The sequence below is a fragment of the Rhinoderma darwinii genome, chromosome 5, assembly GCF_050947455.1.
Source record: "Rhinoderma darwinii isolate aRhiDar2 chromosome 5, aRhiDar2.hap1, whole genome shotgun sequence".
Lineage (NCBI taxonomy): Eukaryota > Metazoa > Chordata > Amphibia > Anura > Rhinodermatidae > Rhinoderma > Rhinoderma darwinii.
The window spans coordinates 10,705,456-10,732,161 of record NC_134691.1 but is presented as its reverse complement, the minus strand read 5'-3'; the positions used below and the strand labels follow the sequence as shown (position 1 = coordinate 10,732,161).

General features: G+C 42.8%; 1 long non-coding RNA gene across 1 annotated transcript in view; it reads left to right on the top strand.

Annotated features, from left to right (window-relative positions):
• Positions 1–4,173: 4,173 nt before the first annotated feature.
• LOC142652306 (uncharacterized) overlaps positions 4,174–26,706 on the top strand; it is a 77,739-nt gene continuing 55,206 nt past the window's right edge. Inside the window, exons 1-2 of the long non-coding RNA XR_012847794.1 lie at positions 4,174–4,215; positions 22,363–22,446. This is a non-coding gene — a long non-coding RNA (uncharacterized LOC142652306). The remainder of the gene's footprint in view (positions 4,216–22,362; positions 22,447–26,706) is intronic.

The window sequence follows — 26,706 nt, the reverse complement described above, 5'->3', positions numbered from 1 at the left end:
AATGTTTGTTCTGTACTTGTCAGATGTGATAGTGACGCTGAAACAGTCAAGGAAACCTTCAGGATTATTAGGAAAAGAAAGAGTAAGGGACCGTGTCTTCACGTGCACAACTTCTACTGCAAAAATTACGGAGGAGTATGCAGTTGGAAACGGGCCCACCGCAACCCCAGAAAAGAGAGAAACATCATCACAGCGCATGCGTGTCCACTGCTGGATGGTGGGGGTGTTCGCAGATATCGACGTACAGAAAATCTAGGGGTGTTATCTCTGACACCAATAAGTTATCTAAATGGTGAAAAGTTTTTGTTTTTTTTTAACATGTTTTACATTGCAAAGTCTAATAATTTTTGATGTCGGATAGGTTTCTAAACACTATTATTGGTAAAGATGACCCCTTTAAGGCTACAATTGCGTGATAATGCACTTTAAGGGGTATTCCCATCTTGGAAATTAATGGCATATCCACAGGATATGCCATAAATGTTCAATAGATGCGGGTTCCACTTCTAGGACTCACTCCTATTTCTAGAATGTCCTACCATGTCCCTGCTCGACGGGGTACGCTTTTTCGGTAACTCTCATTCACTTATATGGGAGTTATGGAAACAGCTCAGTGAGGTGGCTGTTTCTGCACTCCCAATTACCCCGTCAGTGGCAGCAGTAAAAGTAAGAGAAGGTAGGATGGGGGTCAGTGGGTCCCATTCTAGAGATAGGTTCGGGTCCCAGAGGTGGAATCCGCTTGTATCGGACACGTATGGCATATAATCTGGCGCATCATCTGTTGCTATGGAAGGAAACATCACTGGTCATGATGGCCTAGGCACCCAGGGCCTACACCACTGATCTCGCACTTTGTGCCCAAACCTAAGGAAAGGCAGCCTCACAGGACACAGCTACATCCCCTAGTATATTGATTGCTCATTGTTTAGGCACCCCATTTTGGGCCCACTATGGCAGTATTATTTGGGCATTGTATGATTGTATTATTTGGGCATTGTATGATTGTATTATTTGGGCACTATATGCTACACTATAAAGAAGGTATCAATACAAGGTATTGTCAAGACACCAAACAACCTAAGGCCGGCCCTGAACATATTCATAAGACTTCCTGAACATAGTTTATACTGCGGGGTCATGACTTCATTCCAAGTTTTGCTATGGTGTCCATAGTAACAAGTTAAAGACATTCTCCGCTTGGACAATCCCTATGTGCTAGAAGCGGCGCCTGCTGAGACCCCTAGCGATCAGTTGTAATCTGTGAGGAAACCTGGCAGTTAGTTCCCTGCCGCGCCACCACAGGATAAATAAACCATTACACAGTGTCCATTCATGTCAATGTGTTGTCTGTGTAATACAGGACAGGACAGGTCCTCCAGAGAGACGCTCTATGTAATCGCTCTCCACTCTGACCAAGAGATGAGGATCCTGAAAAGAGGACCCCCCTCTATTAACTCAGAATTCCCTCAAAGGTTGTATGACAATGGGTTTCCAAAACTGGACAAACCCTTTAAAGGGGTTTTCCGAGTTATTCAAAAAAGTAACAGGGGTAGGAGGGATGCATTAAAAAAAGAGCCGCTCTGGTCCTCCCCGCCTCTGTCAGTTGACATGGCTGCAACGATAATGTGCTTGTATATCCACATAATCACCACAGCCAATCACTGGTCTCAGTGGGTATACGGCACAGGATCGCTGAGGCCAGTGATTGGCTGCAGCGATTCCGTGGGTATACAGGCAAGTCATTGCTGCATCTATTTCAATAAACAGCGGCGGTGAGAACCGGAGCGGCGGCACCGGAATGGCGGGGATCTGTGAGATGAGCTTGGCTCTTTTTTTTTTTTTTAATGCATCCCTTCTACCCCTGTTTCTTTTTGGAAAAACTCGGAAAACTCCTTTTAAAGGGAATAATGGTGACTATGGGGGAGTCTTCTATATTGATACAATGTATCCTCTCTCTTTGGCGCTTCAGTTACTTTGTCAGTCACTATCCATCCACTAATAAAACAGGTTTTGCCTCCGATACATCATGTTTGTTCATAAAACTACTGAGGAGAAATACAAATGTGTTTCTTATTTTGCCAAGACAGGATTCATTTCTGAAAGTCTACAAACCATTCATTAAACAGGCTTTGTGCCGCACCAGGGATATAAAGCAGATTTCTAATATAATTACCTTAGTCTAAAAGAAACCGATTTATATGCTAACAACTTCTGCAGTGTAAATTTCGCCAATAATGCCCCGGTGGATTTTCATGAATGATGATTCAAATTACAAAGAATGAAGTGACTTTGTGTAATTCTATCAAAGTATTTGGAGGCAGGAATCAATTTCATTATTTTCTCATGTAAAACCTCAGTTTCTATAGGAATGTATGGCAGGGTGTGCACCAGAGGATTTCCAAATGAATCAGTCACAAGATATATTTAAAGTCAAATTTATTAAAGTGTTATTTCATATTTCACCGTTTACATCTCTATAAAAACGTGTGTAACTTTTTACTGATTTTGAGTATTTTTATATAATTTTCTCTATTGATATACAGAGCTGCTTTCAGAATTCTGTTGGTTGCCCTTGGTAACAGACATGGGTCTTGCTCTACACTGTTGTCAGACATGTGACCTAACAGTTAAGCTCTAGCTGTAACCATCATGTGAGTTCCCACAATGAACTGTTTGCTTGTAACATGAGCTTTTGCTTGATACTATCATTGATAGTACTGGTCTCTTTCTATAGGACACAGGGTCCTTTTGGGCCCCCTCAGGCTCCAGGGCCCACTTGATAATTTAACTGATACACCCTTCATAGTTTCATAGTTACTCCCCTGCTTATGGGTCTGTATGAACCGATAGTAACTTTCTTTAATCTATTTTTTGAAGACGAGGTCTTTTGATTAGTACGATTTTAGAAATTTTTATCTTGTATTATACGGCCACGTTCACACAATTTTTTTTTTCTTCGTCTCTTTGATCTGTTTTTCATTTCTGATTAGCCCTTCATTAAAAGATCATTTACCCCCAAAATAATTATTTTTAATATAGGTAACAGATGCTGGGTAACAAACACTTTTGACCACCATCAGGCTAGATTCACCTGTGCAGTTTTTGGTGTATTTTTTTTTTTTAAGCCAGAAACAGGAGTTGATCCAAAAGGCAAGAAGAAAGAAAAGGAATTACATCGCATCTGCTCCTGTATTTGGTTATAAAAACAACGGCATCAAAAACTGCATGCGTGATCCCGGCCATATAATGCCCACAGGGGTTTACCCCCAGATTCCTTTTTTTTTTTACAAACCTTGACTGGCTTATTAAATCCGGTCACTATGTAGTCTTACATTTCCTCTCTTCCTTTCTCACAGGCAGCATACTAATATTTTTGTTTCATGCTAGGACCATATAATTCATACCAAAAATGTTATTGAATCCTGAAAAACAGGGAAGTTACTCATTTGGGAAAAAGGTTTCCCTTTTGAATTGATCTTACAACTCTACTTTACTTATCATTTAATTTTACCTTTACATTTTTGAACTAGGGAGATAAGGGTGGTCAAAAATGTGGGCCGTACAGCAATGGTGTGTATGTAACCATACCCCCTAACTGCCCAGTTTTTCACGGGATCTCGAAAGAGACAGAATTCACGGGATCTCGAAAGGGACAGAATTCACGGGATCTCGAAAGGGATAGAATTAATGCAAATATGCTCCTAAAGTGGGTGTTTTGGGGCATTTCTAGGTGAATCGGAACAGTGCTTAAAATGTGGATTTAGAACTTGGGACATATGCTGTAACTGGTTTATTTAGATGCATATTTGTATTATTTTTTGGAGTTTGTGGTGTTACTTTCAAGAAGGAGAATGCTGGATAATGAGATCCGTATTGAGCGCTGTACCCTGTATTACCCATTGTTAGCAAGCTCTCGCATTGTCTGGGCAATCTAAGCACAGTCCTGTCCTACTTTCATAGAGGCTTTATCTACGATTGTTCACCTCCTACGATCAGGCATCACGTATTCTTCTGTTTTGAAAACAAATGAAAAAAAAAGAAATCATTCTTTATCAGATTCAAGGCTGTTCTTGCCATAAGCTGGTTCCTGCAACATTGTGTTCTTGTAATAATACCGAACAATAGGTTCGCTATGAAAATTCAGCACAAACTTTCAAATATCTTCGAGGCAAAGTATAAGCTCAGATTAACAGCTCGTACTTCTTCACGTAGACCGTAAGTCATATGTCTATTATATTTTACATAAAGAGTCTCGTGGAAACCATTTTGGTCTATTTAAATTTGGATGTACATGTAACAAGATGTAAAAAGAAAGAGTCAAAAATGCCTATTTTTTTTTTAGCTACCACCATAAAAAATTATATATGTTAGAAATTTTTGGTCCATTTGGTTTATTAATTTTTAAAAAAAGTTTTCCAGGATTTACCTTTATGGCCTATTATTATCACGCTATTATCTAGCGTGAATGTGTTTTCTTCTTTTCTAGTTTTACATTGCATTAAGTATATACGTTGACTCTTTCCTATACATGTATATTTTTAGTGTTGGCAGCTGTTTCTCTCCTGCAATGTACCTTTAGGGGACGTACACCCTTTGTTGGGAGAGAAAAGGCCGGATACCTATGTGCATTGCCTTTCTTCTGGACCATATGTTTTGTTTTCTAGTAGTGTACTTGAAATTAATGAGACTCTAGGCTGGTTGAAAAATCCCCGGAAAGGTTGTTGTGACTTTTTTTCTTTCAGGCCGGCAATCTATCTGCTTTATTGGAGTTCTCATAATTTCGAAGTTCAGTCCACTTGAGAGCTTTATCTGTTTGCTCAGCTAATATAACATTGATCTTTTCTCATAGTTTTACAATTCCGTGGTCTGTACTAACAGGAGAAATTCTTTTAATTGGGTTTTAGTGGACACAGCTGATTTTTAACATTTGTTGGATATTGTGTGCGGTTAGAGATTGAAATAACTGTTTTCTTAACTTTCGTTTTATTTCGTACAACAGAGATTTAAAGTATAATAATGCTACCTAGAGCGACCATTTCATCAACATTCCTTTCTAAAGAGATTAGAATTTTTAAAGAGGACCTATCATATAAAATAAATTCTAGAAGGGGGAGGGAGGTCTTAAATACACTCTATGGTTATGCCAATTTTGGAATATTTTTTTGCGATTTGAGCAATTTAATTACAAAAATATTTAATATTATAGAGCAAATAGGCTATCAGGATGTTGATTAGTCTAAGGGCTTATTCCCATGAACAGGTGTCAAATTCACGTGTGAAAAACGGCCGTTTTCCTTGGACAATTTACACCTGTGTGGCACCCAATTTCACAGATCCCTCAAAGACTTGAGTTTATTGATGGATTCGTGAAAACTGGCAAAAATAGGAAATTTTTTCACGGGCCGTTCACACTGTCTGTTAAAAAAACGGCCGTGTGAATAGTTCCATAGAAGTATATTCATTTTAATGCAGTCTTGTGACGGCCGTTAAAAAAAATGTCCGTCACGCGGCCATTTATCACGTTCATGTGAATAAAGCCTTAGACACTTCAGGGCCTGAGAGGGCGGTGCATGTGTAACCCATAGCGATGGTGATGACTATGCTAAGGACACAGTTTGGCCCGGCTTTAATTTACCGTTAAAAACCTGGTAGTTGTGTCCTCCTTTAGTGGACAAAATCCATACTTGCTCTGTATGCAGGCGGCAATAAACTTGAATATAGGAAGTATACAGATTTAATTAAGAATTCAACTCCAAATAGAGGAGGCAGAATTTTGATCGTCATCTTGCAGCTGAGCCAGATCATTTATGTTATGTATAAAAAAAAAAATTGGTCACCATAGGGATATTGTTAACATTCTCTAAATAGTAAAACCTGTCTGCAAATTTTCTGACAGTAGAAGGACATGTGACGTAATGTAATATGCATAGGTTTGAGAAATATTCTTCAAATATGTTAAAGCGTACCGAACTTTTCAGATGACATTTCAGAATAAACTGTCATATGTGTGTGTACCTGAGGAATTACAATATTTCTAGCCATTAAATGACTTGTATTCAGCTATTCTTTAATGACAGGGATAGGGAAACAGACAAGTGAGCCCTAATCTACCCGCCACTCAGTCCCTGCCTACTTGCAACGACCCGCCCTAGGCGACGGGGTACAACTGCGCGACGGTCCCTACACTCAGTAAGTGCACGACAGACAACCAGACAAGGAAACACAGAACAAAGGGAAACGGGGCAGTTGTCCACGGCAACACCGTGAGCAACAAGAGTAGTAAACGAGCCAAGTCAAAACAGGAGAGTATGAGGTGCCAAACGCAGAGCAGGAGAGTAGTGAACAAGCCGAGTCAAACCAGGAGTGTACGAGGTACCAAACGCAGAGCAGAAGAGTAGTCAGTAAGCCAGGGTCAATAGGAAGCAGGGACAAGTAGTTCAAGAAGCTGCAGCAGGGCCAGGAAACCAACAGAGAAGAATCACAAGCAAGGAGGAACAGGAAAGGCAGGTATAAATAGACAGAGGGCGGGAGCTAGCTCCGTCTTACCAGGCTGTGATAGGCTCTCCCACTCCTAAGCCTGCCATCCTGAGTGGTGGAAGATGGAGTCAGTCTCACAGACATAGAAGCAGGTGCAGACTGATTACCTATGGGCGTGGATACAGAAGTTGTGCCTGGCAGATCCTTAACAATTCTGCATTTTTATTTTTTTTTGCAGCTTTCCCCTCTGCGGGCACTATCTCTCATTCTCAGTTTTCTCTAAGTTTGTGGATGGAGTCTAACTGCTATCATGTCTCCCATTCACAGAAAATCTTAACAGCAGCCTGTGTGTCTTTCTTTCTCCTCATGCTCCTCTCCCCATAGACTTCTATGAGCAGCAGCATCTGTGTTTCTTTCTTTGCTCCTGCTTTCTCTTCCTGCTCCTCCCTCTATAGACCTTAATGGGCAGCGTGTCTTTGTCTCTCTCTCTCTACTCCCCCTCCTGCCCCCTCCGTTATCCATAGACTTCTATGGGCAACATGTTTTTGTCTCTCTCTCTCTCTCTCTCTCTACTTTCATCTCCTTCTTCCCCCTCCTTAGACTTCTGTGGAAAGCAGCGTCTGTGTCTCTCTCTCTCTCTCTGCTCCTGCTTCTTCCTCTTGCTCCACCTCGGGCAGCGATTCTGTGCCTATATCTCTACTTCCGCCTCTTGCTTCCCCTCAATAGACTTCAATGGGCAGCATGTCTGGATCTCTCTCTAGTCCATCCACCTACTCCCCCTCCCCTCTCCATAGAATTCTATAGGAAGTAGCGTCTGTGTTTCTCTCCTTCTGCTCCTTTCTTCTCTTAGTCTTCCTCTTCTCCCACCTCCTGCTCGCCCCTCCCATTTCCATAGAATTCTATGGGCAACAGCATCTGTGTCTCTATCTCTCTCATTCTCTGTTCCCTCATGCTGCTTCCCCTCCCCTATTCATAGACTTCTATGGACAGCAGCGTCTGTCTCTCCCTCCTCTCTCCCTCCTGCTGCTATCCTCTCCATAGACTTCTATGGAAAGCAGCATCTGTGTTTTTCTCTCTGCTCCTGCTCCCCCTCCCCTGTGGTTTCAACTTCTCTGAAGCAACCTCAGACAGGGCAGCATAGATATGTAACAGATCCTTTTGAAGTTATGGAATTCTGGCTGCCTACAGCTACCACTAGAAGCTAACTACCATTAGAAGCTTACTGAACACAGATCTATTATTGATTTCAACGGGGGCTGTATAAATCTGTCTTCAATAAGCTCCTTAGATCCCCCTAGTGGTGTCTGTAAGCTACTAGAATCTTTGATTGTATCTCTATTACTGTGTGAAGAGAAACAGCTCTGTATACAAAAAAACTGAGCTTTGACCAATACAAAGACATATTAAGAAAGTATTCAGCGGAGAACGGTGAAGAAATTTTTTTTTTTCCATATTTGAGATAGAATTTTTTTTTCTTGTATGCATTATACTGCATGGGTGACCAATTGCTTAACTAATGCAAAGATACACATCATGATACATGTCCCATGATCCATAAAATAATTGTAACATTATTCAGAAGATCCAAATACAAGCAAAGTATCAAGAACCGGCCATTGTGTTTCATGTTTTGTCTTATTTTTTATGACCTTGGATGCATGAAAGACACAGACACAGTTTTCTAGTCAACCATTACAATGCAGCAGGGATGACACTTGAAAAGACGGACAGATCTATTGGCCTTAGAGTAAGGCTGCCAAATCAAAACTGATGAAGGTCAAGAAAAGGTGACTGTAAGCCAAGGTAATATTTGCAGACTAGAAACAGAAAAATTCTCTCACTTATCTGGTCAACCAAATTGCACTGGATAGCAAAATACAAACGAGATAAACACGAGGATTGGGAAGGAAAATCAATAGATTCTGGCAGCTGCCAGGGATCTGATGCAGCAGAGTGATCCATCTCGAAACTAAATTGAAACTACATTACAGAAATGTCTTGTTAACATTTCTCTGCAGAGCCTCCGAGTGCCAGAATAAAACTGCTACATAGATTCACCTGGATATTTGCAACACAGAGAGGCTGACGCGGCTCAGTTGAATATGTATTTCGCTTATGTTGTCATTTATCATCTAAGGAATATAAAAAGCATTACTCAACCCTCAAGGGAAGTAGACTCCAACCTGTATCTCTAAAGCCTGCGGTTGTCAGAGCATGCTGGGAGTTGTAGTTTAGTCACAGCTGGAGCACCAAAGGTTGGAAACCACTGCTTTAAGGTAATGGCACCCAAAATGCAATCTTCTATTAAATTATGAATTTACCTTAATTGTATTCTCCTATGCAGACTTTGTGAGATTCATAATTTTCCCATATTAGTTACAAAATTAGGAACTCCCATTTTATTTGTTCCTCTAACTTTGATATTATTCTGCTTTTAGATCCAAAATTCTGTACTGATAAATTCCCGGATATATCTTTATAGCGGTCGGAGCTCTGTTTTTCCAATGCAGTGCTCCAAATCTCCCAGCAAAAGTTAAATGATACAATTAAGTCTGCCTGCAGTCACCACTAGGGGGAGCTTGCTGTAGACAGGTTTATTATTGAGTTTAGTGGGAGCTGTTAACAAAAATGATGCAGAAGAGCCCTCTAGTGGTCATTAGAGACAGTCAAAATTCTATAATTTTAAAGGGTTGCTCAGCGTTAAAAAAACATAGCTGCTTTCTTCCCAAAACAGTGCCACACCTGTCTTTGAGCTGTATCTGGTTTTACCGCTGGCATCCACTGAAGTGAATAAATAGAAAAAAACAAAATTAAATAAGTAAATAAATAGATATAATATAAATAAATAATCATATAAAAGATTAATAAATAAAAAATAAAATAAAGGAAGATACATTTTCCCTTGTACAATGACATACGGAGTCTGTATTGTCTATATTATGGATCTGTTAGCACTCGATGTACCTCTTTATGATGTCTTCATCAGATAACATATTATTCCCTTGAAGAAATACTCTCATGGGATGCTAAATGCAGATTGTTTTTAGATTTATACAGGATTCATGTAAAATCGAAGGAACATGGAACTCTGGCCAGTATGGGTCCATTCTTCATTATGGATCAATACAAGACAGATCCTTGATACAACTGTGTGCATTGTTTTCAGAGAATAAGTATTGGAATTCTATACCAAGTACATGCCATTAGGGAAATGTGCTCCTTCTACGAAAACGCAGTATCTCATTAAACTGACTTCTCATTGGTGGTTAAGGGATACGTCCATCTAGAAGAATACCCCTTTGGACATCATGTCATTTATCACATGACTGGAGGGAGAGAGGAACAATAGGATGGACCCACACTCTGCAATCGTACACGCAGTGGGTTGGCGGGACGTGTAGTGTATAGGGCAAGCAGGCACGACCAGAACTGTGGCGCTGCGTACAAACCAGGTGGACACGTGGACCTTAAAGGCATCCAATAAAGATAATTTCAGCAACATAGTGGCTACAGGCCCACAAAAATAATCTTGTCTCTTTTTTCATGATGTCGGGAAGCCCCTTTAAAGGGATTTTCTCAAAAGAATGTCCATATACATTATGCATATGGACGTCATAGAGCAGGGTTCCCCACTCGGGATCCACCTTTGAGCCAAAATGAAGAGTTGCTCTGTAAGAACAGCACCCGTTCTGGTGCATTTATTACTGTCCATATGTCACATGGATGGCCATTCCCCTAAATGGCCGCCATGTAATACTACATAACCCATGCAGTAGCCGCGCCGGCTCCCAGATGAAATGGGGTGAGACAACCCATTTGGTCTATATACAAGCCCGTGGATATAACACATATATAATTAGCGCTATGCTACATACATGTGATTTCACTATGAGTTGTACCAAATCTGCTGTATTGACAACCAAAAATTGTGCGTATTAGTTTCATCAAAAATTTATATGCCGGGGAATTGAAATGCCCAAAATATAAGGGGAATGTTAGATACAGACGAGGAACCTTTGGAATATGTAAATGCACTGTGGAAGATGCGGCTTTCACAAATGTATTACAGTACAATCCAATGTATCAGGCATTTTATAAAATCCATATATGCCGAAATGCTTAAAACCGCCAAACCATGCACAGATTGCTCTTTAAGCTGTGCCAAGAAATGAAAGATCTTTTCATAACAAAGAGGGTGAACAGACCTATTATATAAATAACTGGCAGCAGCCGTGCCGGAGTGGAACCATTTAAAACCTCACCAACTATCATTCTCTCCCGTCAGCGAGGCATCTACGAGAGATATACTATCACCTTGTTCAACCTCCACAATAAAATTAATTTGCTTTCGATAGACTCCATTAATTGTTCATAAAAAAGATCTGACTCGTTGCTTTTATAGAGACCAGCATGTCATCAAGAATACACAATGCCTTTAGCAAATTGGCCCACCATTAACTGCGGTAATGAAATACTTAGAAGGAAGAAGAAAAGTAGTGCGCTTGCATTTCACTATTCGAGTCTTGCATCACTTAAGTCTCCTCTTGGCTCACAATCCCATAACATCCTTTACAGATATTGGAGCACGGAAATTATTTTTTTCCGAGTAATGACGGATCAGTTACAGAAAGAGATTTTTCAGGTGTTGTGATGACTCATTTTATTCACCTCTTTCTCGCCTTTGCGTCCTCCGTTTCTATGCCTGGCAAGGTGAGAACTTGGGAAATGGAAAAAAAAGCTGACGAAACTAGAATTTACAGTTGAGCTAAATGTACGATACTCTAAAGCACACATGTCAAACATAAGGCCCACGGGCCGAATACGGCCCGCCACCTCATTTTGTATGCCCTGCGAGGTCCGCTGCATGTAATACCTGAATCAGGTTTTTGCATGCAGCCAGGGTTGCCAACCGTTCGTAAATTTACGGAGAGCCCGCAAAAAAGGGTGTTTTTTTCTTTCTTCCGTAACGTTGCACTGCACATGCGCCAAAAGGTACATGCACATTGCAATGGGAAGAGTAGGCCCACTGGCATATTTCAGATTCCGCTTCTGAGGAATCTGAAAATATGCAGACCGCTGCCAAGTGACAGTCTGAGTGAGGTTGGTGCCGGGAGTGGACCAGTCCAGTCACTTGACCTGTCACTTGACCTAAGGTGACTCAGGTCGGGTGACTGGACTGGTCCACTCCCGGGTTGGCATCAACCTTACTCAGACCACCACCGCCGCATGACCTGCTGCTCCTAATGGTTAGTCATGTCAGGCGAAGAGTGGTAGCGGTAGGCTACCGCTCTACACTCTGGGGGCTGTGTGACACTAAGTACAAGGGGGGCTGTGTGGTAATATCTACAAGGGGGGCTGTGTGGCACTAAGTACAAAGGGGGGATGTGCGGCACTAAGTACAAAGGGGGGCTGTGTGGCGCTATCTACAGGGGGCTGTGTGAGTTAGGCTATCTACTGGGGGCTCAACTGGGGCATTATTACTGTGTGGCAGCACGGTTACTGAGGCGGCCTTATGGCTGTCTTCAAAGGGCTGATTGTAATTGTAAGACTGTATAATTGTAACTACTCCTTAACAGTTAAGCGAGCTGTTACATTTATACAATCTTACAATTACCATCGTCCTTTTGAAGGCAACCATAAGGGTATGTTAACACAGCTTATTTTCAGACTTTTTTTGGGCCGTAAACGGCTGAAAAACGGCCGAGTAATCGGAAGCAGAACGCCTCCAAACATCTGCCCATTGATTTTAATTGGAAAAACGGCGTTCTGTTCCGACAGGTGTTTTTTTCACGTGGCCGTTTTGAAAAACGGCTGTGCAATAGAAGTGCAGGTCACTTCTTTGGACGTTTTTGGAGCCGTTTTTCATAGACTCTATAGAAAACAGCTCCAGAAACGGCCATAAAAAACGGAGCAAAAATCGCGTGTTGCTCAAAAAAACGTCTGAAAATCAGGGGCAGTTTTTTCCTTGAAAACAGCTCCGTATTTTCAGACGTTTTTGACTCAGCGTGTGAATATACCCTTAGGCTGACGTGGGCCTCGGTGAAAATGAGATTGACACCCCTGCTCTAAAGGGATATGTTGGGAAAAAAGGGACTGTTTGTGGCTTACCAAGAACAGTGCCACCCTTCACTTAAGGCTTTCTTTGGTATAGCATTTAGTCCCATTGACATGATTGGGCGGAGTAGCAATACCAGACAAAGCCCATGGATAAAAGCGTCAGAAGAAGAAAAACAAGCCCTTTTTCTAATCTCATACATCTCCGTTACGTAATTACAAAGTTCCTTTTTTTTTTAGATGATGTAGCTGGAATGTTCGTTTTTTGTGACCAAGGCTGGATTAAAGGAAGGGAAGGGCAAGAGTAGCAAATGTAGTTGTATATGATCTAGGGTCTCCACCAACCTCTCCAGGATGATTAATATTTCGACCCTGCATGGTACTCTTGTTAGTAATCTTATGGTGGTTGTCGTGTTTGAACTGCTGTTTGTAATCTTTAAATATATCCTAGGCATATAATTTTCATGGTTACCTTGTAGCCTGATGTTTCAGAACTAATGTCTCTTCCTTTCCTTCTAATTTCAATTGTAGGAAAGACACATGCACAATTTTGCCCAGGGGCATCCACAAACCTTATATTGGCCCTCAGTGCCACCAAGAGTATGACGTTTAGGCAACCTCTGGTCTTTAGTCATCATAAGGTGAAGGTCGTACCCATGGCCGGCCTTAGCTATGTGCGACACGTGCGGTCGCACAGGGCGCTGGCCGCCATGCTGCAAGGGGGGTGCCAGTGGGTACGAGCAGAATAGAGGAGAAATGTTCCTCCCTCTGCACTGCTGCGTGAAGTGAGCGCTGATTGGAGGAGCAGCAGGCGCTTCTGTCTGCTCCACCAATCAGCACAGCCTGTACTGCAGTGTCACACACACTCAGCACCTCACGCAGCTCCTTCCTGCTGTGCTGCTGCCCCAGTGAAGACTCCTCCACGGAGCTCCAGAGTCAGGTAGCAGCAGCTTTAGCTTAATCTATGTTTATTTATGTGCCGAGTGAGGGGGGGGGGGGGGGAGGGGGAGAGAGGGGGCTTTATGTGATGTGTAACAGGATGTTTTTTGTTTTTTTAAAGATCGATTTTGTGGGGGAGGGGAGACTAGGTTAGAGGTACTTTGTGTGTATTTTTTACAGATCGATTTTGAGGGTGAGGGGACATTGCCCTAAATGCTATAGGAGTGTGGGGGGATTCTTTATAAATGTATTTTGTGAGGAGGGGGACTTCTGTATAGTTTATTTTGTGGTGTAGGAGCTTATTATGAATCATGGGGGAGGGGAACTTAGCGTTATGTATGGGGAGATAGCCGAGTGCAGTGTTCTGCTTTTTCCGGCTCTCGAATAGAGAATAAATAGGAGGTAAGTTGTTGTAATTTGCAAAATCGTGCGGCCATAAAGGGTGTATTAATTCATGGCCGCACGTTAACGCGGCTAAACCGTCCCTTTATCTGCAAAATCGTGCGGCCATGAATTAATACACCCTTTATGGACGCACGATTTTGCAAATTACAACAACTTACCTCCTATTTATTCTCTATGGGAGCGCCGGAAAAAGCAGAACACTGCACTCGGCTATCTCCGGCGCTCCCATAGAGAATGAATGGAGCGGCAGTGCGCATGCGAATGTAACCGGAATACGTGCGGCCACTAACAGGCTGTTTGACAGCCGCACTGAACATGGTGCCGGCGTGGTTGTTAGCTGCGTTGCAACCGTGTCAGGGCCGCTCCGTGTGGCCTTACCCTTAGGCTGGATTCACACGAGCGTGTGCCTTTTGCGCACGCAAAAACACGGCGTTTTGCCTTTGCAAAATGCATCTGACAGCTCCGTGCGGCAGCAGCATATGATGCGCGGCTGCGTGCTTTTCGCGCAGCCGCCATCATTATGACACTCCATTTGGATGTTTGTAAACAGAAAAGCACGTGGTGCTTTTCTGTTTTCATTCATCCTTTTCACTGCTGTTGCGCGAATCACGCTGTTCCAATGGGTGCGTGATGCGCAAAAAACGCTCAAAGAACGGACATGTCATGACTTTTACGCAGCGGACTCACGCAGCATAAAAATCACGCACATGTCTGCACGGCCCCATAGACTAATATAGGTCCGTGCAACGCGCATGAAAATCACGCGCGTTGCACGGACGTATATCCCGTTTGTCTAAATAAGCCCTTAGAGATAATATTTGTGGGGGAGAGCAACTTGATTATAAGGGTAGGAACACACAGGGCGGATACGTAAAACCACACAGTGTGTACGTCCTGAGAACCGCAGGGAATTTCACCTGAAAAACGGCACCAAATTTTGATGCAGTTTTTTGGGCGGAAAAACTGCAGAAATAAATTTTAAAAAAAGCTAATAGTCCCAGCCGTAGTCCCTCTCTCTCTCTGAGCGTAGCCCGGCCTCCTGCGATGACGCTGTCGTCCATGTGACCGCTGCAGTCTTTGATTGGCTGCAGCGGTCACATGGGATGCATCGTCATCCCTGGAGGCCGGGCTACGCTCAGAACAGAATACGCATCGCTATGACTACGGCCGGGTGTATTACCTTTTTTTTTTCTCATTAGAGATTAACGATAAGCAAAGTTTTTATCATTGATCTTCCCCTTTGTTAACACCGACCAAATACCATTATAATTGGTCAGAAACTGGCGAATCATGATGATAATTGGCTAAACTAAATAGGCCTTTAATGGGGGTATATTCAGGCTTAGTGCCTAGGGCAGCGTGAGCTGTAAATACGGCCCTGCTAAAGACGCAGATACTATTGAACACTATAGCAGAGCAGGGAGGTATCTCCCCGCTCTGCGATCTACTAGGCTGGTGGTTCCCAGCATGAGGTTCCCATGAGACTCTGGAGGGGCTCTGGACAACTGCCACGGACGTGCTTTCTCTCCTCCTCCTCCTCCTCATAGCGCAAAGTGGATGTGAGGAGGAGGAGATTTTTTTGCAGAACCCCTGTAGATGGCACCCCGCCGACTAAATGGACAGACACGTCAGGGGCTTCTCCTGGAGTGGAATCCCCGGTCACAGCGTCGGCAACGCTGAGGACAGAGATTCCGCTTCAGGAGTTAGTTGCCCGATGTCACTGTTCATATATGGACATCAAGCACTCCGTCAAGGAGCGGAATCCCCAGCCACAGGGAGCTACAGTGGCGCTATCTACAGGAAGGTAGTGCTATCTACAAGGGTGTGTGTGGCACTACCTACAAGGGTGTGTGTGGCACTACAAGGGATCTGTGTGGCACTACCTACAAGGGGGCTGTGCGGCAAGGGGGGGATTTGTGGCACTACTTACGAGGGATGCACAATGCATCGAAACTTCGATACTGTACATTCCCATATGGTTCGAGCCACACCGGTAAGTATAGTAATACATGATGAATGAGAGCGGGGCTGCAGCTGTGTAATACAGCCATTGCCCCGCTCCTGAGTCTTGACAAGAGCGCGCCGCGAGGATGATGCGATGCGGCCAGCGCTGCACTGAGTGGCCGCACTGCAAAACACCCCCATGTTCTGTCTTCGGTGTCTGCGCCGCCGCTCATTAGTGCAGCGCCGGCCGGATTACCTCATGCTGACCGCGCACGCACTTCTGTCAGGAGCGGGGCAATGGCTATTACACAGCCGCAGCCCCGCTCTATAACGGCGGAGATCAGAGAAACCGCTCATCTCCGCCGCTATTCTCCTGAATGCTGCGATCAAAACTGACTGCAGCATTCAGAGGAAAGTGAGAAGGGGGGATGCCCCTTGCATCGCGTCACAGGGAATTCCTGTGACGCGATTGAGGGCCATACCATATATGGGCAGACAGCCCAGGGTCTATTGAAGGACCCCAGGGCTGTCTTACCATATTTCATGTTGTTAGGGCATACTTAGGTATGTCCTAATAACTGCCTGTGTACTATCCCTACACAGGCTAATGTACTGGCTTATAGATATAGGCCAGTACATTGAAGTTTAAAAATAAAGTAAAAACATAAAGTAATGTTAAATTTAAAAAAATACACATTCACCTTTTTTTTTACAATAAACCTTAAAATAAGTCTCAATATATAAAATATACACATTCGGTATTGGCGCGGCCGTAATAACCTGCACAACAATTTTTTTGCGTCATTTATGATGTGTACGCTGTAAAAAACAAAAAAAAAAAAACTGCTTTCACTTATTAATGTGAGGCGCGAGGTGTGATGCTGAATTTAACCTCCATTTGCCTCACATTAATAGTAATTAACTCCATCATGTACCTCACACATTAATGACTGAGAAACATGATGGGGTTAATTACTATTAATGTGAGGCAAATGGAGGTTAAATTCAGCATCACACCTCGCACCTCACATCAGAAAATGGAAGAACTTTTTTTTATTACTGTTGGCAAAGTATCATTTTGGTATCGAAATTGCAATACTACACGAAGTATCAGTATCGAAGTCCAAATTCAGGTGTCATGACATCCCTACTACCTACAAAGGGGCTGTGTGGCATGACCTACAGGGGGCATCTGTGAGTGGGGGGCTGATGGTCATTTTACTGTGAGTGCGGGGCTGATGGTAGTTTTACTGTGAGTGGGGGGCTGATGGTCATTTTACTGTGAGTGGGGGCTGATGGTCGTTTTACTGTGAGTGGGGGGCTGATGGTTATTTTACTGTGAGTGGGGGCTGATGGTCGTTTTACTGTGAGTGGGGGGCTGATGGTCATTTTACTGTGAGTGGGGGCTGATGGTCGTTTTAGTGTGAGTGGCGGGCTGATGGTCATTTTACTGTGAGTGGGGGCTGATGGTCATTTTACTGTGAGTGGCGGGCTGATGGTAGTTTTACTGTGAGTGGGGGCTGATGGTAGTTTTACTGTGAGTGGCGGGCTGATGGTCATTTTACTGTGAGTGGGGGCTGATGGTCATTTTACTGTGAGTGGCGGGCTGATGGTCATTTTACTGTGAGTGGGGGGCTAATGGTCGTTTTACTGTGAGTGGGGGGCTAATGGTCGTTTTACTGTGAGTGGACGGGCTGATGGTCATTTTAGGGTATGTTCACACGGTAGCGTCCATTACGGCTGAAATTACGGAGCTGTTTTCAGGAGAAAACGGCTCCGGAATTTCAGACGTAATGGCATGTGCAGGCGCTTTTCGCTGCGTCCATTACGGACGTAATTGGAGCTGTTTTTCTATGGAGTCAAGGGAAAACGGCTCCAATTACGTCTCAAGAAGTGACAGGCTTTTCTTTGACGCGGGCTCAAAAATGACCGTCGGCACAGAATATCGTAAGACCAATTCAAATGAATGGGCAGATCTTTGCCGACGCTTTTGAGCCGCATTTTCGGACGTAATTCGGGGCTAAAACGCCCGAATTACGTCCGTAAATAGTGTGTGTGAACCCAACCTTACCGTGAGTGGGGGGCTGATGGTCATTTTACTGTGAGTGGTGGGGGGGGGGGGGGCTGATGGTCTTCAAGTGGTTTCCACCTCTGACCTCCAATTGAAATTAATAGTAGGAAGAAAATAGCTTTGGCGCTCGTTTGGAGCTTTTTTTGCTGCGTCTTTTGCATTCGCTTCAACAGCTTTAAAAAAAACGCTAAAAAAACCCCATCAAATAACGCTGTCAATTCAAAAGCAGATTTTTTTCTGCCTTCCAAAAAATGCTGTGTGAACATACCCTAAGAATGTAGTGCTTATTTTTAGCTATTTTCTGTCTTTCTCTAAACAATTTTTGGTAGGGGGACCCTGAGGAATTTTTTTTTTCCAGGGGTGGCTCAAGTCCGAAAAGGTTGGGAAACTCTGTAACAGGCTACAGAGGCGCCTGCAGCCTATGAGGCGCAGGGACAGGATCCCTGCGCAGTCGGCGTGATGACATCTCTGGATCAAGCCGGCCTACGCAAGGATCCTGTCAGGTGGAGGTGGGGGGCAGTATGGCACTGTCTACAAGGGGGAGGTGGGGGCTGTATGTCACTTTCTACAAGGGGGCGGTGGGGGGCACTGTGTACAAGAGGGAGGTGGGGCTGTATGACACTACAAGGGGCAGATGAGGGGCTGTATGGCACTACAAGGGGCAGATGGGGGCTGTATGGCACTGTCTACAAGGAGGAGGTGGGGGATTATGGCACTGTCTACAGGGAGGCTGTACGGCACAATCTACAGGGGGAACTTTCTACTAGGGGGGCTGTGGGGGCATTATACTCTGTGGAGGACATCATACTGTGTAGGGGCACTACAGGGGGCAATATAATGTGTGTGGCACTTAGGGGGCATAACACTGTGTGGGCACAATTAGAGGACAAAATACTGTGTCCTTGAAGGCGTAATAATATATTACATTATTAAATATTATTATTATACTGTGTGTGGGGCACTAAAGGGGCATTACACTGTGTGGGGGCACTATATAGGGCATTATACTGTGGGGAGGAATTATGCTTTTTTATGGGGCATTTTTTATAATGGCGTGGGGCGCCGAAAGATAATTTCGCACGGGGCGCCATCTACCCTAAGGCCGGCCCTGGTCGTACCCTTAGATGAAAGCTTTAAGCTGTGTGAATGACAGCAGGGAAGACTCACATGCCAGAATTTAGGTTTTGCAAATAGGGCAAAATTCAGGGAGTAAAGTGGGACACATACAGTGAAGGAAATAAGTATTTGATCCCTTGCTGATTTTGTAAGTTTGCCCACTGTCAAAGACATGAACAGTCTAGAATTTTTAGGCTAGGTTAATTTTACCAGTGAGAGATAGATTATATATATTAAAAAAAAAGAAAATCACATTGTCAAAATTATATATATGTATTTGCATTGTGCACAGAGAAATAAGTATTTGATCCCCGACCAACCATTAAGAGTTCAGCCTCCTCCAGACCAGTTACACGCTCCAAATCAACTTGGTGCCTGCATTATAGACAGCTCTTACATGGTCACCTGGATAAAAGACTCCTGTCCACAGACTCAATTATTCAGTCTGACTCTAACCTCTACAACATGGGCAAGACCAAAGAGCTTTCTCAGGATGTCAGGGACAAGATCATAGACCTGCACAGGGCTGGAATGGGCTACAAAACCATAAGTAAGACGCTGGGTGAGAAGGAGACAACTGTTGGTGCAATAGTAAGAAAATGGAAGACATACAAAATGACTGTCAATCGACATCGATCTGGGGCTCCATGCAAAATCTCACCTCGTGGGGTATCCTTGATCCTGAGGAAGGTTAATGATCTCAAGGCAGCTGGGACCACAGTCACCAAGAAAACCATTGGTAACACATTATGCCGTAATGGATTAAAATCCTGCAGTGCCCACAAGGTCCCCCTGCTCAAGAAGGCACATGTACAGGCCCATCTGTAGTTTGCAAATGAACATCTGGATGATTCTGAGAGTGATTGGGAGAAGGTGCTGTGGTCAGATGAGACTAAAATTGAGCTCTTTGGCATTGACTCAACTCGCCGTGTTTGGAGGAAGAGAAATGCTGCCTATGACCCAAAGAACACCGTCCCCACTGTCAAGCATGGAGGTGGAAACATTATGTTTTGGGGGTGTTTCTCTGCTAAGGGCACAGGACTACTTCACCGCATCAATGGGGGAATGGATGGAGCCATGTACCGTCAAATCCTGAGTGACAACCTCCTTCCCTCCACCAGGACATTAAAAATGGCTCATGGCTGGGTCTTCCAGCACGACAATGACCCGAAACATACAGCCAAGGCAACAAAGGAGTGGCTAAAAAAGAAGCACATTAAGGTCATGGAGTGGCCTAGCCAGTCTCCAGACCTTAATCCCATCGAAAACTTATGGAGGGAGCTGAAGATCCGAGTTGCTAAGCGACAGCCTCGAAATCTTAATGATTTACAGATGATCTGCAAAGAGGAGTGGGCCAAAATTCCATCTAACATGTGTGCAAACCTCATCATCAACTACAAAAAACGTCTGACTGCTGTGCTTGCCAACAAGGGTTTTGCCACCAAGTATTAAGTCTTGTTTGCCAAAAGGGATCAAATACTTATTTCTCTGTGCACAATGCAAAAAAATATATATACTTTTGAATATGTGATTTTCTTTTTTTTTTTTTATATAATCTATCTCTCACTGGTAAAATTAACCTAGCCTAAAAATTCAAGACTGTTCATGTCTTTGACAGTGGGCAAACCTACAAAATCAGCAAGGGATCAAATACTTATTTCCTTCACTGTAAGTATGAGAACACAAGGAAAGCTAAAGTCAACTACAGATGGAAAATTGATAGAGCTGCTAGGTGAAAGGAAATTGAGCCCATTGTAGTGAGGATGTGACCCCAAATATAGTCTGAAAATATGGAAATATTTTAAAGGGTACCTAACCTTTCAGCTAAGTTTCAGAACAAGCTGTCATGTATTGCGTACATGAGGAATAACACTATTTCTGGCCTTTACATTATATGACTTGTATTCTGCATTTTTTTTTTTTTAGCAGTTTTCTCCTCTGCAGGCTCTATTTGTAATTCTTATTTTTTTCTGAGCTAGTGGGTGGAAAGCCTTACTGATATCATGTTGCCTATACTCTGAGAACATAGAGAAGAGTACATCTTGCTCCCCAAACTCTCTGTAGCTCACTCTACTCTCAGAAACAGCTGCAATATGGAGGGCATCAAACAGCAGTTATGAGCAGTTTACCTGAGAATCCAGCACTGGGGTGAAATATAACACTTACTAGAAGCTTCAGCAGCATGGAGGAGATGATACAGCAATAATGAACAGTGTAGCTGAGAATCCAGCACTGGAGTGAGATATAACACTTAGTAGAATTTGCAGCATCATGGAGGACATTATACTGCAGAAATGAACAGTGTAGCTGTGAATCCAGCACTGCGATGAGATTCAAAACTTACTGGAAGCTGCAGTAGCATCTCCGTTTGTCTTTCTTCCTCTCACTCACTCACTCTGCTCTTGCTCCCTCATCCTCCTCTCCTCTCCATAGACTTTGATGGACAGCATGTGACCTGATACCTCTCAAGATGGATTTTAGCAGTTAATTGAGAGTGAATGATCAGTGCAGGAGGTAGGAGAAAGGGGAAGAATATTATTAAGTTTCTTATATTCTCTTGTACTATTGATTTATGCAAAGTTTGTTGAATGGTTAGTGACCATTTAAGAGATATTTGCACAGAGTAGCAAGTGGCGCCAAAGTCACAATAATTTTTGCAGCCAGTCTTTCTTTCATTACAGGGTCTTCAGCTCCTGGCTGAATTGGCACTGAACTTAGGGGTAGTGAAGAGCCTGAGTTTGCAGTTCTGAACCCACACTTTCCTAAATCTTTAAACATAGTAACCAGATTTTTAGAAAAGTAAAAATACTAATAAAAAATTTAAGTGGAGGGCCACTTTAAGACATCTCTAGCTCTCCATTAGTGGTTCCCTAGTATACCTTTTCTAATTTTGACAAATTTGGATAGAGATGGAGGACACCAGATGTCAAGCTCCTGCCTCCATTGCCTATGGCTTGGCCTAGCAGGTGGGTGCTGAACAGGGAAGCCTAATATAAAAATTTGGAATTAGTCCCCACTAAGGAAATATTAATGTAACATATAAGAAATTTCTCTCCTCCATGGTGCACAGTAATGCTTACACTACTCCTTACCACTGAGGCTCTATCATTGGAGATAGGCCACCTCAGCAACTGGGACCCATAGAAGCTGGTATGCTTGTCACCCTGATAGCTATTCCCTTGCAACATGTCTTTCCATTTAGCCTTTATGTACATCTTAGGGCTCAATTAAATGGCTATAATAAATCTCTACACAAGCTCAGAGTTGCACAGAGCTATAATCCAATAGGCTATGGCTATAATGGCTATAATGGCTATAATGCACCTCCTAATGCCTCCAATTTCATGTTTCATCAGGTGCTGTATTACAGAAATATTCTCCTCAGGGAGCTTTGCCTTTAGGAGAGAATACCTAGAGGGAGTTCCTACAGCTTCATACAGGTGTGTCTATCCTTGCCTTTGCATGAATTTGGTTAAGGACTTCAATTTCTCATGAAACCATTTCAATACAATATCGCGATACGGTAGCAAAACTCTTGACAGGCTGCAATTCACATCACAACCAATGGGTGGCCACATATTGACACATATAACATAGACATCTCATGACAGAGTATCGCAAAATCATGTATTTCTTTTTCAAAGCCAGTCATCTCATGCCTTAAATTTCAGGATATGTTGAGATATGGGAAACGGTAAGGAAAGAGAAATTTGTAGCCAGAGCTAAGGTTCTGCCATGTGCATGAGGCCTTCTATCAATCTTAGATTTCCAGGGCCTTTATAGCTTGTGCTATATTTACCCCACAATCAATGCTGCCGACCCAGCTTGACTTTCCATTAAATATACATGTAAATTGCATATATGACAGATCAATTGAGCAAGTCTTTAATATTAGAGCCATGGTAAGACGCATGTCCTCCTGTATGCTAAAAAAAAGCCACCAGCAACGTCTACCGATTCAGCTAAGCGGGGGAGATTTCAAGTAAATCATCGGCACATGGATCTAAACATGATTTTTTTTTTTATTGCCTTAAGATGGGTTAAGTATAGAGGACAGGACAAATTACACCACAAAAATGCTTTTACATGTTTCTTTTGCAGTAATTGTCATAAATAGCGCTGAAAGCTGTTGTCATGCATAATTTATATCTTTCTCACTTAGAGTGTAAATAGAAGACAGTGATTTATTGGTGCTAAAGGCCGAGAATGTCTTATGATGTGAAATTTAAGCATAACTTCTATCTCTTTTACTGGAAATTACATAACATAAGACTATTGCATTACATAATGATATACGCTGTCTCATAGAGAAACCTCCCAGCATTTACTGGTACAGTAGAATATTCATCTTTCACTGAAAATATTTTTGGGATACTTAAATATCTAAAGACATGTAGGAAGCTGGGAAATTTGTCCCAAGGGTTCCAAGGTAACCAGGTTATTTCAGCAGCTCATAAATGAACATATGAGCAGAGCCGTAAGTTGACGCTCCTGAGCCCCAACGCAAAATCAATAACAGGGCCCCCGACCCACTCCTATCATGGGCCATTTATAATACTTCTGTCTTCTTACGTGGCAGTGGGACCTTTAGGCCCACTATGGCACAGGGGTCTGGGTGTGACCGCCACTTCGGCACCTCCTATAGCTATGCCCCTGCCTATGAGAAGCGGTGTGTCTTGGGTTCACCAGAGAAACTGGTTCTTAGGGCCTACCCTCCAGCTATCCATGTTCACATGTGCATTGGAGCCTCCGCTGCAGATTTTCTCAAATTTGATGGAGAAAATAGAGCAGTAAGCAGCACTATTTTTCCCATCAGAAAGATGAACACCTTGGAGGAACCTAACGGACACCATTGTCAGTCAATGGAGTCCAGTGGCGCTCAGGTGTTATCCGTCATGTGACCAATCCGGCAATAAGTCGTGGTTTCCCTTGTGAACAAGCAAGTGTGAACAGATCCTAATACATCAAGTTCACACAGCTTCAGATGAGATTGTTTACTGCCTGACCTCATCGGCACCATTGTGTCGGTGACCCTTTGTAGCAGCAGAACCGAAGACCTCTGGAGGACCCTTATGGTGGGCCAGTCTGACCCCGTTTACATCTGCAATAGAGATGGTGCCAAGATGGTCTCCAAAATAGTGTGGTCATGGTCATCTACGGTGCCGAAGCTTATTACTATAAATGTATTTGGATTCAAACTTTTTCTTCTACTAGGGTTCCCCTGCAGCGCCATCACAGGAGAAATAAAGCAAAACATGTATCTATTAAAATCAATGGGTTGTGTAATGAGTAACCATGCCCGATCCTCCAGAGTTAGAGACACTCTTTGTAGCCGTGCCCCATTGTCTAATAGTTAAAGGGTCTGAATGGCTGACTCCTCTCTTTTACCTTAGAACAAGAGCATTTCTAACAACTTCTTTAATGTAGCCAAATAGAGGAAAATGTACAAAATAAGCTCAGCTATATCTGTATACACATAGAAGACCAAGAACAACTTGGCTGTGTGAGATCCTCAAGTAGGTGAATCATAAAGAATGATGTTTAATACTCTGAGAGAGACTTATAATGTATGATGTAAAAAAAATTAACCATTTTAGAATCTTTCAGCCGCAAAACATCAAGTGCAAATTTAGGTAGACGACACTTTCTATCCCATCCATGTTAATATTTGCGATGAGACGTCATAACCAATTACACCCAGAATCCTTCTCTGCCACATCCTTTATATATACTTTAGTGGTAGCCGGATCTGGTCTGGCAGTCAGCCGTCAGTTCTCGTCCTAAAATAAATAGAACAGCTTTTGGATGCAGTTTTTTTTTTTTTTTCACACCTGGATGGATTTGTGAGCAAGAAAGTTTCTGTCATTCTCGGGTCTAACTGAAGTCTGACTTCATAAAATATAAATGATGAGAATCTATAGTATGATACACTGAACTGGACTGCACTGGGTTGATGGTAATTAAAGTTGAGATGGATTTTCTCAGATGTTCCTTAAAGAAATAATATATTTTACTGCTGGATAACACACAAACACATATATAAATATATATATATATATATATATATATATATATATATACAGTGAAGAAAATAAGTATTTGATCCCTTGCTGATTTTGTAAGTTTGCCCGCTGTCAAAGACATGAACAGTCTAGAATTTTTAGGCTAGGTTAATTTTACCAGTGAGAGATAGATTATATTAAAAAAAAACAGAAAATCACATTGTCAAAATTATATATATTTATTTGCATTGTGCAAAGAGAAATAAGTATTTGATCCCCTACCAACCATTAAGAGTTCAGCCTCCTCCAGACCAGTTACACGCTCCAAATCAACTTGGTGCCTGCATTAAAGACAGCTGTCTTACATGGTCACCTGTATAAAAGTCTCCTGTCCACAGACTCAATTAATCAGTCTGACTCTAACCTCTACAACATGGGCAAGACCAAAGAGCTTTCTAAGGATGTCAGGGACAAGATCATAGATCTGCACAAGGCTGGAATGGGCTATAAAACCATAAGTAAGACGCTGGGTGAGAAGAAGACAACTGTTGGTGCAATAGTAAGAAAATGGAAGACATACAAAATGACTGTCAATCGACATCCATCTGGGGCTCCATGCAAAATCTCACCTCGTGGGGTATCCTTGATCCTGAGGAAGGTAAGAGCTCAGCCGAAACCTACACGGGGGAACTTGTTAATGATCTCAAGGCAGCTGGGACCACAGTCACCAAGAAAACCATTGGTAACTCATTACGCCGTAATGGATTAAAACCCTGCAGTGCCCGCAAGATCCCCCTGCTCAAGAAGGCACATGTACAGGCCCGTCTGAAGTTTGCAAATGAACATCTGGATGATTCTGAGAGTGATTGGGAGAAGGTGCTGTGGTCAGATGAGACTAAAATTGAGCTCTTTGGCATTAACTCAACTCGCCGTGTTTGGAGGAAGAGAAATGCTGCCTATGACCCAAAGAACACCGTCCCCACTGTCAAGCATGGAGGTGGAAACATTATGTTTTGGGGGTGTTTCTCTGCTAAGGGCACAGGACTACTTCACCGCATCAATGGGAGAATGGATGGAGCCATGTACCGTCAAATCCTGAGTGACAACCTCCTTCCCTCCACCAGGACATTAAAAATGGCTCGTGGCTGGGTCTTCCAGCACGACAATGACTCGAAACATACAGCCAAGGCAACAAAGGAGTGTCTCAAAAAGAAGCACATTAAGGTCATGGAGTGGCCTAGCCAGTCTCCAGACCTTAATCCCATCGAAAACTTATGGAGGGAGCTGAAGATCCGAGTTGCCAAGTGACAGCCTCGAAATCTTAATGATTTACAGATGATCTGCAAAGAGGAGTGGGCCAAAATTCCATCTAGCATGTGTGCAAACCTCATCATCAACTACAAAAAATGTCTGACTGCTGTGCTTGCCAACAAGCGTTTTGCCACCAAGTATTAAGTCTTGTTTGCCAAAGGGATCAAATACTTATTTCTCTGTGCACAATGCAAATAAATATATATAATTTTGACAATGTGATTTTCTGTGTTTTTTTTTATATAATCTATCTCTCACTGGTAAAATTAACCTAGCCTAAATACTAGCCTGAATACTACTGCTACTAATAATTAGAGTAAAAATAATAATAACTATTATAATTATTATTAATATTGTTATTAGTAGTAGAAGTAGTAGTTGTAGAAG